The 18,235-nt window shown below is 41.0% G+C and overlaps 1 non-coding gene across 1 annotated transcript; it reads right to left on the reverse strand.

Moving 5' to 3' along the window:
* Nucleotides 1–13,182: 13,182 nt before the first annotated feature.
* Nucleotides 13,183–13,289, reverse strand: LOC122066463. Its single transcript, XR_006136364.1, has one exon. It is a non-coding gene; the product is annotated as a small nucleolar RNA R71 (small nucleolar RNA).
* Nucleotides 13,290–18,235: the final 4,946 nt, after the last annotated feature.

Here is an 18,235-nt window from a genome sequence, read left to right on the forward strand (position 1 = left end):
ATGTGGGACTCGATATACGTTGATACACCCAAAAGAGTCGAGTCGCGAATCTTCAATTTGTCACATATGAACTGAAACTGAGACATGGGAAGTGCATTGGTGAGAACATCCGCAAGTTGATCCTTGATTGAGATAAAATGAACAGTTCATTCATGCACAAAGTGAAAATCAAATTCCACATGTATTTTTGTTAGATGTGCAAAAAAGGATTTGCAAATAGATTCGTAGCACTAGTTTTATCACAGTAGAGTATATGCGGGCCACGGAGATGGAACCCAAGTCCTTGGAAGAGTGACACCAACCAGATAAGTTCAGCAAATGCATTAGCTAAAGCCTTATATTCTGCTTTAGTGGAAGATCTGGCTACTGTCTTTTGTTTGTGGGAGTTCCAAAAAATAAGGTTCGGACCAAGGAAAATTGCATGGCCACCAGTTGATTTAAAGTCTTCAGAACTGCCAGCCAAATTTTTTGGCTAAATGATCATGAAATATTAAAATAATAATAATAATAATAATAAAATTAAAAAAAAAAAAAATACAAGATTAAAGTCAGGGTCAACCCAGACCAATACACTCATATAGGAAAGGGTCATCCCACCTTTGGCATGGCCATCCATGGGAAGTGACCCAGCTCTCCAAAATTTATATCACCTATAAAATCTGAATCAATGTCTACTCATAACACCCCACGCCATTTCTTCTTGAATATAAGAAGGAGAGAGACATTAGAAGAGAATGAAACCAATTTAGCTACATCTTTTGCCAATGAATCCGTAACTGAATTAGCTTCCCTAAAACAATGGAAATTATTCCATTCAATATAGATGAAAATAAAGGGGAAAGCACATCCAATCCTGGAAGGCAAACCAAAGGATATTGTCTAACACATTTCCACTGTTGTAGAGTTTGATTCAATCCAGCCCAGCCGCCCAAGCTCCTTTCAAAGAAATAACAACACGTACGTTTCTGATTCCACCATTGCACCAAATCTTCCCTCTCAATGATTAAAGGCTATGGCAAGCCAAAGCATTCCAAGAGCCGCAAGTAGACTACATGAACAAATGGGCAATCCATAAAAATATGAATGGGGGTTACACAACTCATCTTGATTGTAGATGAACAGCATTGCTCTTTTTATAAAGTCGTCGGTACGTTGGAAGTTTGGAATGCCTACAAATCATGAAGTCTTGGAATCCCTAATCCACCTTCTGGTTTCATATAAAAATATCGTCTCATTTAACTAAAAGAACGTCTCCTGTCCAAATGAAATTACGCATCCACTGCTCCATAAGTTTTACCAGAGACTTGGACCACCAATACACAGAGAAAACATGGATGTAAATACTTGAGATGACTGATCTAAGGAGCTCAACTCAGCCATCGTTAAAAATTTCCCCATCCAGCCAACCATGCGAGATTTAAATTTACCAAGCACGGGGAAGAAGGGGCTCCTTCCGAATACTACCCTTGAAAAATCTCCACCCCTAGATATCAGGTAGGAAATGACAAAGATCCACACCCAGGACATCCGAATTTGCAATTTGCTATGTGTCCAAACATGTTGCAACCATAGCAATACCCATTGAATTTATGTCTCTGCTATGAACAGTGTGTCCCAGGCAACTATGGTGATATTCCATCTTGTAACAACACCAGCGTTATAGTTATAGACCATCCAATTGCCTGTGATTTGTGGACTCAATATTATGCATCCGATCTTCGTTATTCTATCACAGTTTTGCATGAGCCACAACAGCACGCTAAATAGAATTTGGCTCTCGGATTAACCGTTTTTTTTCTCCAGTTTTACCATTCATGTCTAAGGTTAAAGCCTGATGCAGCTTCACTTACCTGTCTAAGAGTTGGCTCTCAGCTTATGATACACCATTAAATAGACGATTGGACACCCAGAATTGGAAAACCAAGCTGAATAGGCCGAGTAGCCACCCATAATGGAAAAGGCCAAGTTGGGAAGGCTGAGTAGGCATCCAGAATAAGAAATCCAAGCTGAATAGGCCAAACAAACACTCAAAAATGGAAGAGTTTGAAAAATAGGGCAAATGGAATCTCAAATGGTATTCAAAGTCCCATTAGAGAACCTCGATCCAAGAAGGAAAAAGAGGAAAGTCAAGCTTTTACTCCTTCACGGCCCATAAAGGGCCAAAAGGGATAGGGGGCATATGATATAACCAAAATATCATACCATTAGATGGTCGACACGTGGCATGAAGAAATAAACACAAACAGTCCAAGACGGTTGTCTAGAGAGGGGGAAAAGCACGTTAGATTATGGAGTCCGCATAAGCCCCACCATCGATTTGTGACGCACTCGTACTCAACCCCAACTTCTCCTAAACGGGAGAATAAGGGTAACCCACTTAGGTAAGTCTCCTCACGCCTAAGTAAAGAGATTGGTCAAAAGAGAACCACAATCCACCTTGCTTGCCACCTAGGAGAGCTAATAACTATCTAAAGGAACCTCACACCACAAATAGCGGAAGACCCCTCAGGTACGAACACTTCACTATTTCATACTATACTACTCTCTCCTCACCCCTTTTCATTATTGTTGCAAGGAAGACTAACTTGAGAGTCGGAGAGTCCCCGCTCCCTGAAGTACGCTCCGGGCCTCTCTTGACTTGATCTACTTCTATAGGATGGTGATATCCACCGATTAATTTTTTGACGCAACACTAACCTATCCACAAGAATCCAACATTACCATACATATGAAATGAAAATCAATATCATATGGTTGTATTATGTGATTGGAGAATTGTAGACACTCAATTTTGTCACCCTCCCCTGGCTATGATGACTCACAGATTGTGGGCACAGCCTTTCTCTTACGATCAATAGAGATGGCAACTGACTGAGGAAACCCAGCCCCTAAACACTCCCTTCACACCCAAAAATCCTAGAAACCCTAGAAGTCCCGGTGTCGGAGAAAAGAAAGGTTCAATTATGACCTCGCATATACGAAGGAATCCAGTCCAAAGTGACCATATGGATGGAAAATGCTCAGAATCAAGATTCCAACGATATATGGTAAGTCAAAATCGGACCAACAGATTTCCAGCAATCATCACCAGAAGATAGAACTCATTCACATCCATGCAGACACCCATGCAGAACCATGCACACACGCATGCACACCCCTGTGCACACCCATGCACACACTCGTGCACACACCCGCACACACCCATGCACACTCATACACACTCATGCACACACCCGTGCACAAACTCACACACACCCGTGCACACACCCGTACACCTATGCCCCAAAGCCCCACACCCCTGCCCGCAGCCCTACTCCATACCCACGTGACCTTGCGCCCCACAGCCCGATGACCCAGCACCCTTGTTGGAGACACCCTGCCCTTCTCTCCCTCCCCTTCGAAGTTCTTCCCAATTCCTTCGAAGTTCTTTGGAGCTCTTCCCAAGCCTCCTAAGCCCTCCTATAGCCTATCCCTAGCGGAAGCTCTGCCAGAGTGCCACCTCAGTTTGAGCCCTCCTATAGCCTATCCCTAACAGAAGCTTTGCCAGAGTGCCACCTTAACCTACGCTAGAGGTGTCAACAAAGCCCGACCAACCCGAACCTGCCCTAGCCCGCCCTGAGCCTTAACAGGGCCTGGGCTGAGATTTCTGCCCATAGGGTGGGTTAGGGTTGAGAATTGGAAGCCCAAGGTCGGGTTGCATCGGGCTTGGGTTGAGGTCTTGGTCCAACCCAACCCAACCCAACCCTACCCTACCCTATGGGACTATGGGCATATAAAGCAAGTATTTAATAATAATAATAATAATAATAATAAATGACTATTCAAAATGACTATTATTTTATTTTATACTCAAAAGTGACTGAGGGAATTACAGTAAAAGTACTGTAAAAGTACTCTTCTCATATGACATTGCATCACATCACAATCAAATAAACCCCCCCCCCCACCTTTTTGCCTTTTTTCTTTTGCATCAAGATCCTTTTAACATTTTATGCTTGGCCTCTACAATGCTTCAACATAGGTATGCTCTCTCTCTCTCTCTCTCTCTCTCTCTCTCTCTCTCTCTCTCTCTCTCTCTCTCACTCTCCATCCACTGTTCTATATTGTTCAATATTTAACCATTAGCTAGCCAAAGAACTTGTTTCTCTTCTAGGTATGGTTACAACTGATAGGTCGGGCTTTCATCAGTAAAAAGAATCATAAACTACAGATAAACTTTCAACCAGCAAAAAAAAAAAAAAAGCTACAAATGAACTGTTTCTTTGTTTATGTATCATTAATGTGGCACATAGGCTGACCTAGATGTATATGGGCTTAAAGCTTTGGAGCTACAGGCTTCTGTTGTTAAGGAAGGGTGAAGATGAAGAAAGGCATATCCTTGAAAAACAGGTCTCAGACTAGTTTGTTTAACAATGATTCTGTATAGTTGTTGAGGTCTATACAACTAGCAAAGAATGAAATTATCTATTGACATCCAAAGATTTTTTCTTACAAAGTACTCTCTCTTTTTCTACCCAAAAAAAAAAAGTACTCTCTTTGGACAAAGACTTCAGCTCCAAACAAACAAGTGTCCATTGTTAGGGATGGATTACAGTAGGATTGCCTTTCTTTTTTTCTTCTCTTTTTTTTTTTTCCTTTCACTTTTGTTTGTGTTGTCAACTTATTAGTTAGGTGATGCATTATCATGTTTCAATTTTTCTTAGTGCATATAGAGATAAATGAAATGCAAGGTTAATTAGGCCCAACCCAGCCTTGGTAGGGTCAATCAGGGCCAACCCAACCCAACCCAGCCCAATAGGGTCCATCAGGGCTGGGTTGGGTTGTGCTAAACCCGATAGGGTTAGGCCTGGGCTGAGATATTCCATCCTGACCAAGGGTTGGGCTAGGCTTAGGCTGAGATAAGAAACCATAGGGTTGGATTGGGTTTCTTAAAACCCAGCCCAACCCGGCCCATTGACACCCCTAGCCTAAGCCTTCCTATAGCCTATCCCTATCGCTAGCCGAAGCACAGCTGGAGTACCACCTCAGCCTAAGCTCGAAAGTATCCTTCCCTAGCTGAAGCTATGGTAAAATCTAAATCCAAAAGTAGCCCCTCCCTAGCGGAAGCTCTTCCGAAGTGCCACCTCAGGCTAACCCCGGAATTAGCCTTCCCTAGTCGAAGCTCTGCTGAAACTCAAATTCGAAAGTAACCTTTCCTAGCCCGAACTTTGCCCAAATAGTACCACAATCAGCATCTCTCGAGAAAGAAAGTTAGGGGTCAAGACCATCTTCCCCTGAGCCGAGAGAATCTACAAGAAAGTTCATGCCCACACCAATCAGGGGTCCACACCTCTTGACCCGAAACAGGGGTCAAGCTCAGGTATAATCTCTCACCCAAGTTAGCATAATACAGACCCTTTATTGACCTTGTTTTAGTGTACATAAGTAATCAAATTCAGTTAATGTATATATGTGTGATAACTTAGCCATGCATGCTATAGGAATAATTATGGAAAATGTTCGTTCTCAAGCATCTAGTAGGAAGACCGGTTAAACTGGGTAGATTGAGTGCCTAACACCTTCCCAACACTATAACCTGACATGTTCCCTTTTCTCTGGACCAAACCAAAATTTGGGCCCTTTTCTTAGGAATTGGGCCCACCCCGGGTCTTAGATCCATAACCCTAGGTGGCGACTCCAAAACCCTTTGGCATAATCCTAATCTCCTGTATTGGACCATCATCAAATACTCGTCTCAATGACAACCCCCACACTCCTACGAAATAGGCCCCCATGTTTCTTCGAGTTGCGGTACAGTGGTGCGGGGCCCGTAGAGGCACACACGACACACCTCTCCCCAAGAAAGAGAAAGAGAGGAGAGAGGGCGAATCTAAAAGCTCTTTTCTCTCCCCACAAAGGGGAGAAAACAGGACAGATTTCAACCACTACCCTCATAGTGGTGACTCCACTGGGGACTATTAAGCTTCCAACACTAGATGTTACCTCTAATTGCAAGAACATTTCCACCACATATGTTTGAAAACATGTTTGGTTGACCCCATGTTTGTAATTATATTCGCTAACCACATCATGCATTATGCTCGAAGTGAAATCATTTGGTGGGGGACTCCGTGTCATGCCCACACCCTCGGGGAGGTCAGTGCATGTCATGGAGAGTACTCTGAGAGTAAATGATACCTGCTTCCTGTACAAGAGTGTGGGGTATTATTAAACAGTGAGGATGTTCGTAATTGTACCAGCACCCTTGGGTAGGTCCATGCACTTTATGACATTCTGAGATTAGATGATGGTAACCTCACATTACACTTATGCACACAATCACTCACGATTCCACTACCCCCATAGCCAGTTGCTTAACCTCTTGTGTAGTCACGAGTAATGAGCAAGGACGTTACCCCCTTGATCTCGTGCCTTTGGGTATATCAAAAGGATCACATACCTTGTGTATATAGATCCTATCAAAGAAGCCTAATCTGTCCTATTTACATCCACTGCATACTCGCATCTTGTAGGAAATAGATGGAGAACGCTAGGAATGCCATAAGCTAACTTGTAGAACTTGTTTGAGGCCTTGAAAAGGAATCTTCCTATAATGCATTCTAGTCATAAGGAAATGCTCTCCTAAGTGGGTTTCGGATAAAAATGTGTCCTTCCTCCTTAGGAACGATATGTGGATGATTTGGCATACATGATTCCGGGGTGATTCCTGTCAAAGTCACGTAAAATGCCAAATTATCTAATGACACAAGGAAACTAGGAGAAAGTTCACCTAGTGGGGTAAGATTAAGGAAGGCATGACTTTATTGACAGAGAATGTCTTATAAGAATATTTTGTTCATGCCATTTGTGTGTATCTCCCACCTATGACATTGAGTGGACTAGAAGCATCAGCCCCTATCCACTCCCTATCATTAAGTGGACTAACTTTGGGTGTATTATTGGTTGATAAATGAGTGAATGAATGAATAAAGGGGTCAGAATACAAGAATCCTAAAATAAATCACTCATGGTATAGGCACAATTCCACATCTCAAGGATTCTCTGCAGTCCATTTGGACATGTCAGGGTAATCGGTTGACTTACTTAAGTCCAATGTCACCTCCATCATCTCTCCGGGATTGTCTTTCTCCAAACTGATCACAATTCAATCCAGATGGATCCACCCAACATAAAAACACCTGAACAAGCATAGGTCCACCCAATAGAGACATTGCAAGCTGAAATTACTGAAGTCAAGCATGGATTACCTCAAGTGTTGCATTTGTTACGAAACCTACCTAGGACCGATCTTGGGGCTGACACAACTCCCCTTCCAGCAGAGCTAGAACCAACAAGGCCCATAGGTTATTAAGGGACTTCCACCAAGGATCCCCCTCAGGCTGTAATTGATGATAAGGAAGAAAAGTTTGCAACACATGTTCAAAAGGAACCTTCAGAGACAAAGAGGGAAAGGAAAATGAGAGAACAATTGGAGAAGTTTAAGAATATGGTCCAAGCAGGGAAAGGCTAGGAAAGTCAAGCAGCAGATTCAAATAAGATGGGTTTCTTTTCTGAGGCAAGAATCCCTAAAAAAAATTCAAGTATCAAGCTGACAGATTTGACAAGTCATGGGATCCTAAGGCTCGCTTGGAGGTATTCCTCAGTATTGCGAAGATATGGCAAATTGTTGATAACTAGATGGGGTAGGTTTTCATGTCAACGTTATCAGGACCGGAACTAAGGTGCTTACACAGTTGGAATCTGCATAGACACAGAATTGGGCAGCAATGGTGAAAGCCTTCACCAAGCAGTATCCCCACAACACTGAAGTAAATGTGGAGCGTCAAGAACTCAAAACATTAAGACAACAACCTAGGGAGGGGTTTACCGCTTTCTTAACAACGTTTTGGAACAACGTCGCCAAAATGACAAATCAACCTTCTGAAGCAGAACAGGTAGAAATGTTGATTGAAAAAGATGTCCAAACCATATTATGATGTTCTCTACAATCAACACCCATAGACCTTTGATGCATTAATAGCCACCAGAACACGTGTTGAGAATAAGATCCTAAGGGATGCACAATATCAGGGAACTCCTCAAGATATGGGGAAGAATGCTAGAGTTGGGCGAGGAAAGAATCCTGAAACCAATGTGATAGGTGTGGTCCAATAGTCAATATCGTCTGCGATTGCTTCACATTCATAGTCATTTGTGATATGAGCAGACGCTCGTTCCTTGAAAGTTCCTCACCCAAGAAGACAATTCACAGAATTGGGAATGCCTTTGGCCACAATATATGAAAAATTGAAGAAACAAGGTCTTTTGGGAACTACAGCTCCGAGGGTGATCCATAAGCCACCCCGGCTTGGTACAAGGATTATGAGCATTGCGTTTATCACACTCAAAAGGGACATACTACTAAAAAGTGCATCACTTTACAGCATGCAATCCAAGATTTGATAGACAACGAGACCATAGAAGTCGAGGCCAAAAAAACTCCCAATGTCATTACCAACCCACTCCCTGATCATGCAACAGTCAGTGTATTGGAGGAAGAATCAACAGAAAGTGACCCCACTCAACTCATCAAGCCATGGGCTCGAAGAGATCACTTGAATGTCATCGGAGGTAGAACCAAGGTCAAGAAAAACCCTGGGAAAGCAGAGCCATCAGAAGAAGAGACAGAAGATGAGGATCAGATACCCACCTTCCCTCCTTCGTCACCAACCCCAGAAAAAGAACCCATCGCCTCATATCATCCGCTTTCGCCATTGTCCTCCTTCTCACCATACCACCAGAAAGCAGGAACCCACCCTTTATCATCCTATCATCCACTACCTTCATCAGAATACCCTATTTTCTACATCACATCCCCTTCATATCATTGTACCCCATATCCCTCATCAACCTTACATCATTCCCATGGGTCGATAGACAAACCATCAAATCTAAAAGAAGGATGGATTGGCGGGTACAATTGGAAGGATATGCTTGTATTGCCAGAATCTCCAAAGATAACTTCATCAATAGATTCAATGAATGTTCTGGGGGAGGATCAAGAGACTAACCCTACACCATTGATTCAGGCAACCCCACCTCTAGAGGAGGATCCAAAAGAAGTTGAAGGAGTCACAGATGATCTTCTGATAGCAGTAATGGCATTAGCAGTAGGTGAGCAGATCAAGGGGCATGTTTCCATCAACCTCATAGGGAGCAATACCGAGGATGATGAGTCTGGTATGGTCAAACTTCAAACTCAGGAAACAAATTCAGATCCTATGAATAGTGTGAACATCTGATACAGAGGAATTAGATGGCAATGAGGAGAACCTAGTGACGGAGAGATCGGACAGTTTATAAGCAAGCGGTTAAAAGAAGAAGAAAGCAATTGCAGAACTACTGAAGAGATAGTTGTGACCAACCTTGAAGAAGAAGAAGCCAAGTTTACTCATGCTGCTAAGTCAACCAACCTGGATACCACTGAGAAAAGCATCAAGTCAGTCATCAAGTTAGTTATCAAGTCTATTGTTGAGTCCTCTGTTTATGATTTTGTGTATGTTTTTCCTCTTGAGGAAAGTCCAGAGTCCGCGTATGTCGAGTCTTTTACTCCTTCTTTCATGAATGAAATTTCTGATTCCAAGTACGACTTGCCTCCTTTTTTTTATGATGATCTTAATAAATATCATAATTTAATAAAATGATGCAAACCAAAGAAAGCCCAACCCATCCGTGAGGATACCCGGGTTATTAATTTGGGAACTGACCAATTCCCTCGAGACGTCAAAATTAGCAACCACCCTGGATGAGCAAGAAGCAGAGCAGATGATCAGTCTTCTAAAAGAGTTCACCGAAGTCTTTGCCTGGTCTTATGAGGATATACCTGGGATAGACCCCAACATTGTGCAACATCGTTTGTCGACCTACCCCGGGGCAAAGCTAGTCAAGTAGAAGCTTAGAAGAATGCAGCCAAAATAGAGTGAAAAGATCAAAGAAGAAGTAATGAAATAGTGGAATGCATGGTTTCTACAAGTGGTAAAGTACCCCCAATGGTTGGCCAACATAGTACTAGTGCCAAAGAAAGATGGTAGGGTATGCATGTGTGTCGATTTCTAGGATCTTAACAAAGTGAGCCCTAAGGATGATTTCCCACTACCTCACATTGATGTATTGGTCGACAACACAGCAGGGCATGCCTTGCTATTATTCATGGATGGATTCTCAGGAAACAATGAAGTTCTTAGAGTATGAGACACAGTACACATCTTTGGAAAGAACTTATGCTGCCTTGATTTGGGCTACAAAAAAGTTGCGATACTACATGATAGCTTATCCAGTACGGTTGATCTCAATGATGGATCCAATCAAGTACCTCTTCGAAAAACAAGCTCTAATAGGAAGGAAGGATTGATGGCTGCTATTGCTATCAGAATTTGACATCACTAATGTTTCTTAGAAGGCTATCAAGGGGCAAGCTATAGCCGATCATTTGGCTACCCACCTGATGAGCACATTTATGTGTAAAATCTTAGGTAATAAAACATGCAATTTTACATACTGAGAATGGAGCTACCTTGGTTTTTTCTTTCTTTTTGCAGGTTTTGTATTTAAAAGGCCTTAAGGACTATCGGATGCCATATCTCCAATTTTACACATAAAGAGGTCATGTTTCTTTTCATGGCACGAAGAGGACAAAATTCTGAGCAAGCTGGACTTGTCGCATTAAAAGTACACATTCGTTTTGGCACCCGTACACGTGATTATTCTTTTTGGGTCAGAAAAAGAATAATGGACCAAAACAGAACTGAGATGCAGGCCCAACCCTTCTGCAATTGTCCCAGAGGGGTATAAGAGATAGTCCATATGCCAACAAAGATGGAGGGACCCACCTTGCACATTGAACACTCTCTCTCCTTCCCTTAGGCGTTGAAGATCTCCTACTTTTTTGATATTTGTTGAAGATCTTCATCTATCTCCTACGTTCCACTTACTTAAAGATCAAGGGCATGGATGAAATTTCCACATAAAATAGAAGATTGTCCAAATAATTCAAGCATAGAAGTCATCCAAGAGGGGCTGCACAAGGAAGAAAAGAGAAAAAAAGAGAAATAAAATCTTTCCTATTTTATCTCCTTATCTCTCCTAATCTAGACCAAATTGAAAACTCTCCAACTAAATCGTTCTCTTCCCTATTTTCTTTCCTTTTTTTCTTCTCCTACCCTCCACCTCATCACAAACGATCTCAAGAGATCACCCTTGGGCGTCCCTCTCTTCTCTCTCCTATCCCCTATAAAAGAGAATCGTCCAAGCCAAGAGAAGGCATTCTCTTCTTCTCCAATTTTAGTTGTGCTCTCTCTCTCCCTTTAGTTCTATCCTTTGTTTTTGCTTCAAACACTTTTGTAATTGATTTTATTTAATTAATGCAATGTCTATTATTTTTATTTTTTATGTAATTCAAGTTGTAATTTTAATTTACTAGTTCAAGGCTTAGATCTAGGTGACAAGAACCAAGCTTTGGAGCATCTCTTTTCAAGTGCAAGTTTCTCTTCAAGATTTGTTTTCTCCAGGCCTAGCAATTTCAGATTTGATTTATTCCAGATCTGATTTTTAGGGCTAGTAGTATTTTAAATCAATCAAGTTTTTAATTCAAGGATTGAAATTCAGGTAAGTAGGCTTCTACAGTAGTCTTCTCATCCCAGCTTCTCATTCCCTCTTCTTGCTACCCATCATTCCTAATTTAGGATTTTAAGTTTTAAGATTTACTTTAATGCTTTCCCTTTCCCCCAAGGTCCTTGGCTAGACGATGTTTTGGCTTTGCCTCTCTCTAGCCATGGAACCATCCTTTTACTTTGATTATTTATATTGGATCCCTTTCCCTAAAGTTAAGTAGAAAAGCCCTTGTAAGAGTTACTCTCTGGTCAATTAGGGAAGTTCGTATTATTCATGGTGTATCCTCGGGCTAAGTAGAGAAACCTAGTTGTGTGCCTCTCTCTAGGTTTATTCCCCTTTTAATTTTATTTTATTTCATCCCTTTTCTTTTCTTTTACTTTATTGTTTTTTTTTTCTTTGAGTATTTAAATTCCTAGATGATGAATGGTTAGGGTTAGATGTGAATGATTAGGTTTTAATTTCAATTTCAATTCCAATTTTCCTAGTTGTGTTGGTTAGGACATTCTTTTAGATGCATGTGTTTTATGGTGGTAGTTAGAAGTAGAGCAAAATCATCATTCCATACACTTTCACATTACTAGAAGAAGCCAAAAAATAAAGTGGCTGCCTCCTTGTGTTCAACCTGTAACTACGATGATCCATACGCTTGCGGTTACTTTTAAATTTCAAACAAGGTTTTGGCACCGTTGCTGGGGAGATACTTCCAATTTATTTTTTGCTTTCTTTTAGTAAATCGGAGTGCTTTGTTTTCTTTTTCTTTCATTATTTATTAAATTCCTGAGAAGAACAACTTGCAATAATAGTTGTATCGGTGGAGGTCGCCAAGCCTCACATTATAGTAAATATAGGTTTCGCCCATGTAGTAGTCCCTTAGGAATTGAGCAACCCAGGATCCCTGCCGGTAAGCTCACAAAAATTAAAAAAAAATCATCAAAAAAAAATATTTTCCATTCTTTTGTGCATGTGGTAGTCTTAGTCCAAGTGTTGGTAGTGTTTTGTTGCATGAGTGCTGAGTGGGTACGAAATACTGTGAATCAGTTAGAAAGAAGAAATCCAACAAGTAGAGACCCTATACATATGCTCTCATCAATACCTTTCTATATGGGAGACCAAGCTACCCTGCTAGAACAGGCCAACCTAGACCAACAGTAAAACCCTCCACCACAACCCCCTCCTCCTACTCTGAAAGACAGGTTCTACCCTGCTAGAATAGCCCAACCTTCTTGCATAATTCTACCATGAGCCCAAGGCAATAATTATGAGCTCAAATCTCAAGTTCATCACTATGTTTCCCTATTTCCATGGATTGACCACTAAGGATGCATACTTGTTCCTCAGGGAATTTGAAGAGGTATGTGTTCTAATTAAGATCCAACAACTTTTTGATGATGCTATTAAGCTTAAGTTCATCACTTTTGCATTGGAAGACCAAGCTAAGAAGTGGTTCATGGGTTACCCACAAATTCCATAACCACATGGGAATAATTCACAGTTGTTTTCCTCAAGAAGTTTTTCCCAACTCACAAGACCAATAAACTTAGAAGTGATATCCTCTAGTTTAGGCAAAAGCCTAGTGAGTCCTTTTCTAAACTTGTGGAGAGATTCAAGGATATACTCTAGAAATGCCCTCACTATGGCCTAGACTTATGGCATTTATGTTAAATAATTTATGAGGTTATTGATTACCTAACTAAACGAATGTTAGAGTTTATGTGCCCTGGGGGATTCACATCCTTTACCGATGAAGGAAAGGCATGAGAATTCTTACTTGACTTAGCTGACAAAACCCATGAGTGGGAATCAACCCAATAAAGTGAAAGAACTATAGGAGGGAAAGGATATTTTGTGGATGGGTTAGTAGCCAAGGAAACCCACTTGGATAGCCTAATCAAAGGGATTGAGACTATTGTTCCTAAAGAGCCATCATCAGTCAATTTGGTTAAGATGTGCACTTGGTGCCAGTCCCCTAGAAGAATTCCCCAACACCTCTGGGGGCACTTCCAATGAAAGTGTTAATACCTTATATCAAAATAATCCATATAATAACACTTACAATCCAGGGTGGAGAAATCATCGAAATTTCTCCTAGAACCAGAGCAACCAAGCAGGGCCTTCCATTTTCCATAATCAAGGTCAACTTGGACCCCAAAAGCCTCTCTTTGCACAACAACCTTTTGCCCCAAATATTTTTTCTAGGCCAAATGTAGGACCTCAGGCTAGTTTTCCTAGGCCCCCTCTCCTATCATCTTATCAGCAACCCCTTGGGTTTACCAACACTGGAGAGGCAAGTAGATTAAGTGATTTGGAAAAGAACATCACCCTCCTCATGACAAGTCATCAAAATCTTACATGAGAACTCACCCAAGTTGTCTCAATTTTGTGTGAGAGGGAGAAAGGAACATTGCCTAATCAACCAGAACCTAACCTTAGGCATTAGTCTGTTAGTTCATAAGCACCAACTAATGCATCATTGAATGCCGTACAAGGTCAAACCCAACAAGGGCTCTCCAACCAATGTCATGCTATTTATGCCCTTAGGAGTGGCCGAGAATACCAATAGAGTGTTCCTAAATCTTCCCCATCTATTACTCCTATTAACTCTCCTTCTGTTGAGGACACAAGTGTGCCTCTTTTTCTAGGTTCGTCAAATGAACCTAAAGCAACTGAAGATGATTTGGCTAAGAAAACCAAAAATGATTCTTTTGAAAAAGAGAAAATCCCTAACATACTTCATGTTCCCCTTGTCCCCTTTCCTAATCGGTTGGTAAACAAAAAGAAGACTGCTTCCATGGACAAGATTTTAGAAGTCTTCAAAAAGGTAAAAGTGAACATCTCTCTTTTGGATGTCATGTCTTAGATCTTTGCTTATGCAAAGGTCCTGAAAGATTTGTGTATTCACAAACGCATTACTAGTGTGCCTGAAAAAAGGTTCTTGGTAGGTAACATTAGTTCCATGATTACTCAGCCTATAGTCACCAAGTATAAGGATCCAGGGAGCCCTACCATAGCTTATGTCATAGGCAACACCTACATTGAGCATGCCTTACTTGACCTTGGTGCAAGTGTGAATCTTTTGCCTTACCATGTGTATAAGCAACTAGGATTGGGAGAATTGAAAATCACTGGAACTACTCTTCAGTTGGCAGATAAGTCTATTAAGATTCCTAAAGGGATGGTTGAGGATGTCTTACTTAAGGTGGGAGAATTTATTTTCCTTGCTGATTTCATTGTGTTAGATACCAAGCCCTTCTCAATCAAGGATGAGATCCCAATAATTCTAGGAAGACCATTTCTGGCTACCAGTAATGCATTAATCAATTACCGAAATGGTTTTTAAGGATATCTTTTGGCAACCAAACTGTTGAGTTTAACATGTTTAGGATAGGCAAGCAACCACATACGGAAGAGGAGATCAATATGCTTGAGGATTTTTCAGATTTTCCTAATATTTAATTACCAACTTTGATATTGATTTTGATTCAGAATTTCAAGAATGTATGGATGGGTTGGATAATGATAGTGAAAACTTCATTTCTGAAGTCTTGAGTCTTCACACACCTGTGGAGCCCTTAGGACCTCTTCCAATTCCATTCCCAAACCTTCTACAGTTAAGCCTCCTAAACTAGATCTTAAGGAGTTGCCATCTAATTTGAGGTATGCTTTCCTAAGGCCTGACCGGACTCTTCCAGTAATAATTTCTTCATATTTGACTTCTAGCCAGGAAATGGAATTACTCAAAGTGTTAAAAGATAACAAGGAAGCCCTAGGTTGGACCATGGCTGATATCAAGGGTATAAGTCCTTCTATTGTGCAACATTATATACATCTTATGGAGGATTCCAAATCATCCGCAGAAGCCCAAATAAGAGATAATCCAGTGATGATGGAAGCCATTAAGAAAGAGATCCTAAAGTGCTTGGATCATGGAATAATTTATCATATTTCTGATAACCAATGGGTAAGCCCAGTTCACGTAGTGCCAAGAAGTCTGGTGTTACTGTAGTTCCTAATACCAATAATGAACTAATTCCAACCCATGTCTAAACAGGGTGGAGAGTGTGTATAGACTATAAGAAACTTAATGCGGCAACTTGGAAGGACCACTTCCCATTGTCATTCATTGATCATATGTTAGAGAGGTTAGCTAGTCAGGAAAACTATTGTTTTCTTGATGGATACTATGGTTATTACTAGATCCCTATTACTTTAGATGACCAACATAAGAACACTTTTACATGCCCGTATGGAACATTTGCTTACAGGCGTATGCCCTTTGGGCTTAGCAATGCCCTTGTTACATTCCAACGATGCATGATGAGAATTTTTTCTGACTTGGTCGAAAAATTCTTAGAAGTATTTATGGATGACTTTTTGATTTATAGAAATTTCTATTCTAAGTGTCTTCACCATCTTTCTCTAGTTTTGAAAAGGTGCATTTCTAAGGATTTTGTTTTGAATTGGGAGAAATGTCATTTTATGATTAAATCTGGTATTGTTTTAGGCCATGTAGTATCAAATAAGGAAATTAAGGTAGATAGAGCCAAAGTGGACTTAATTGATATTTATTACCACCCAATCTACTAAGGATGTCTAGTCTTTTCTAGGCTATGCTGGCTTTTATATAAGGTTTATTAAGAACTTTAGTCAGTTAGCCTGTCCTCTCACTTCACTACTTGCCAAAGATCAAACTTTTGAGTTTTCTAAAGAGTGCCTAGAATCATTTGAGCAACGTAAGAAGGAGTTGACCAATGCACCCATTGTTCAACCACCTGTTTAGACTGAACCTTTTAAACTGATGTATGATGCTTCAGATTTTGCCTTAGGAGTGGTTTTGGGTCAAAGGATTAATAAGCTGCCCACTTTCATTTACTATGCTAGTAGGACCCTAAATGATGCACAAATCAACTATACTACCACTGAAAAAGAATTCTTAGCTATTGTGTTTGCGTTAGAAAAGTTTTGGTCTTACTTAGTTGGGTCATATGTGGTGGTGTACAGTGATCATTTCGCTCTTAGATACCTTGTTCAGAAGAAGGATGCCAAAGCCCGTCTCATTAGGTGAGTTTTACTTTTTCAAGAATTTGATTTGAAAATTAGGGATAAGAAAGGAATTGAAAACCTAGTTGCAGATCATTTATCCTGGCTTCCCAATTCCTTGACTATCGATTCTCTAGTCAACGAGAATTTTTCAGATGAACAGTTACTTGCAGTGTCCAGTGAACCATCATTTGCTGACATTGTCAACTTCTTAGTTTCAAGTGTGACTTCAGATCACTGGTCCACCCAAGATAGGTATCAATTCCTTTCACAAGTTAAGCATTTCTTTCGGGACAATCCTTACCTTTTTAAAGTTTGTCCTAACCAAATTATCAGACATTACTCGATTTTATCTTTTTGCTATGATCATGCATGTGGTGAAAACTTTAGCCTAAGAAGACTGCCGCAAAGGTTCTCTAATGCGGAATTTATTGGCCCACTCTTTTTCATGATCCCTTTGTTTTTTGCAAGGCTTGTCCTACCTGCGAGTCTCTCGGCCGTGTCAATAAAAGAAATATGATGCCCCTCAACCCTATTTTGGTAATTGAGATCTTCAATGTGTGGGGCATCGATTTTATGGGACCATTACCTAATTTCTTAGGGAATTTATCCATACTTTTGGCCGTTGATTATGTTTCTAAATGGATAGAGACCATACCTTGTAAATCTAGTGACCATAAAGTGGTGGTCAAGTTTCTCAAAGATAATATCTTTTCCCACTTTAGTGCATCACGTGCTATAATTAATGATAGGGGTACTCATTTTTGTAATCGGCCTTTTGAGGCCTTGATGAAAAGGTATGGTGTCACACCCCGTTCACACTGAACCGGAGCGGTGACCGAGTTAACACCAGTTAACCCAAACCTGCCAGGATCATCAGATATTGTATTCCACCACAGCATACGCACACTAACATAAGTTCATTAGATCAGCGGAAGACTAAGTTTTACCTGTGAATAAATCCCATATACTTGATACCCGAATGGTGATACAATAATTATATACATTTGGGCCCGAAGGCATGATATATACACAAAAAGAATAAAATTCAATTATCAAGTATATACAAAAAATCATCAAAACCATCAGAGTACACAGCTCGGCTCGGTATCAAGGCTGGAGCTCAGCTCGGCATCAAGGGTTGTGCCCAGCTCGGCATCACAAGGAAGAGCTCAGCTCGGCCTCAGAAGTGGAGCTCAGCACGGCCTCCAAGGTGGAGCTCAGCTCGGCCTCAGAACTGCTGTCCCGCAGCACAGCTCTGGCACAAGCAGTCAGCGCCGTGCTCTAACTCCTCAGGGGTCCACCAGTCCTCTTCAGGAAACTCGACTGTGGGACCCACCCCATGCTCCTCAGCCGTATGACCTGTAAAATCATCTAAAAAGGGGTGTACACGTGGGATGAGCTCACTAGCTCAGTAAGTAGAAAGATGGACCACACAGCAGTCCACACATCACAACACATCATATGCACTACATGCCATGCTATACATTTTAAATCACATCCACCTAAGCAACATTACTAAGTCTTTGGTTTTAGTGCTACTACAACC

This window comes from Macadamia integrifolia, unplaced genomic scaffold (assembly GCF_013358625.1).
Source record: "Macadamia integrifolia cultivar HAES 741 unplaced genomic scaffold, SCU_Mint_v3 scaffold2405, whole genome shotgun sequence".
NCBI classification, from domain to species: Eukaryota; Viridiplantae; Streptophyta; class Magnoliopsida; order Proteales; family Proteaceae; genus Macadamia; species Macadamia integrifolia.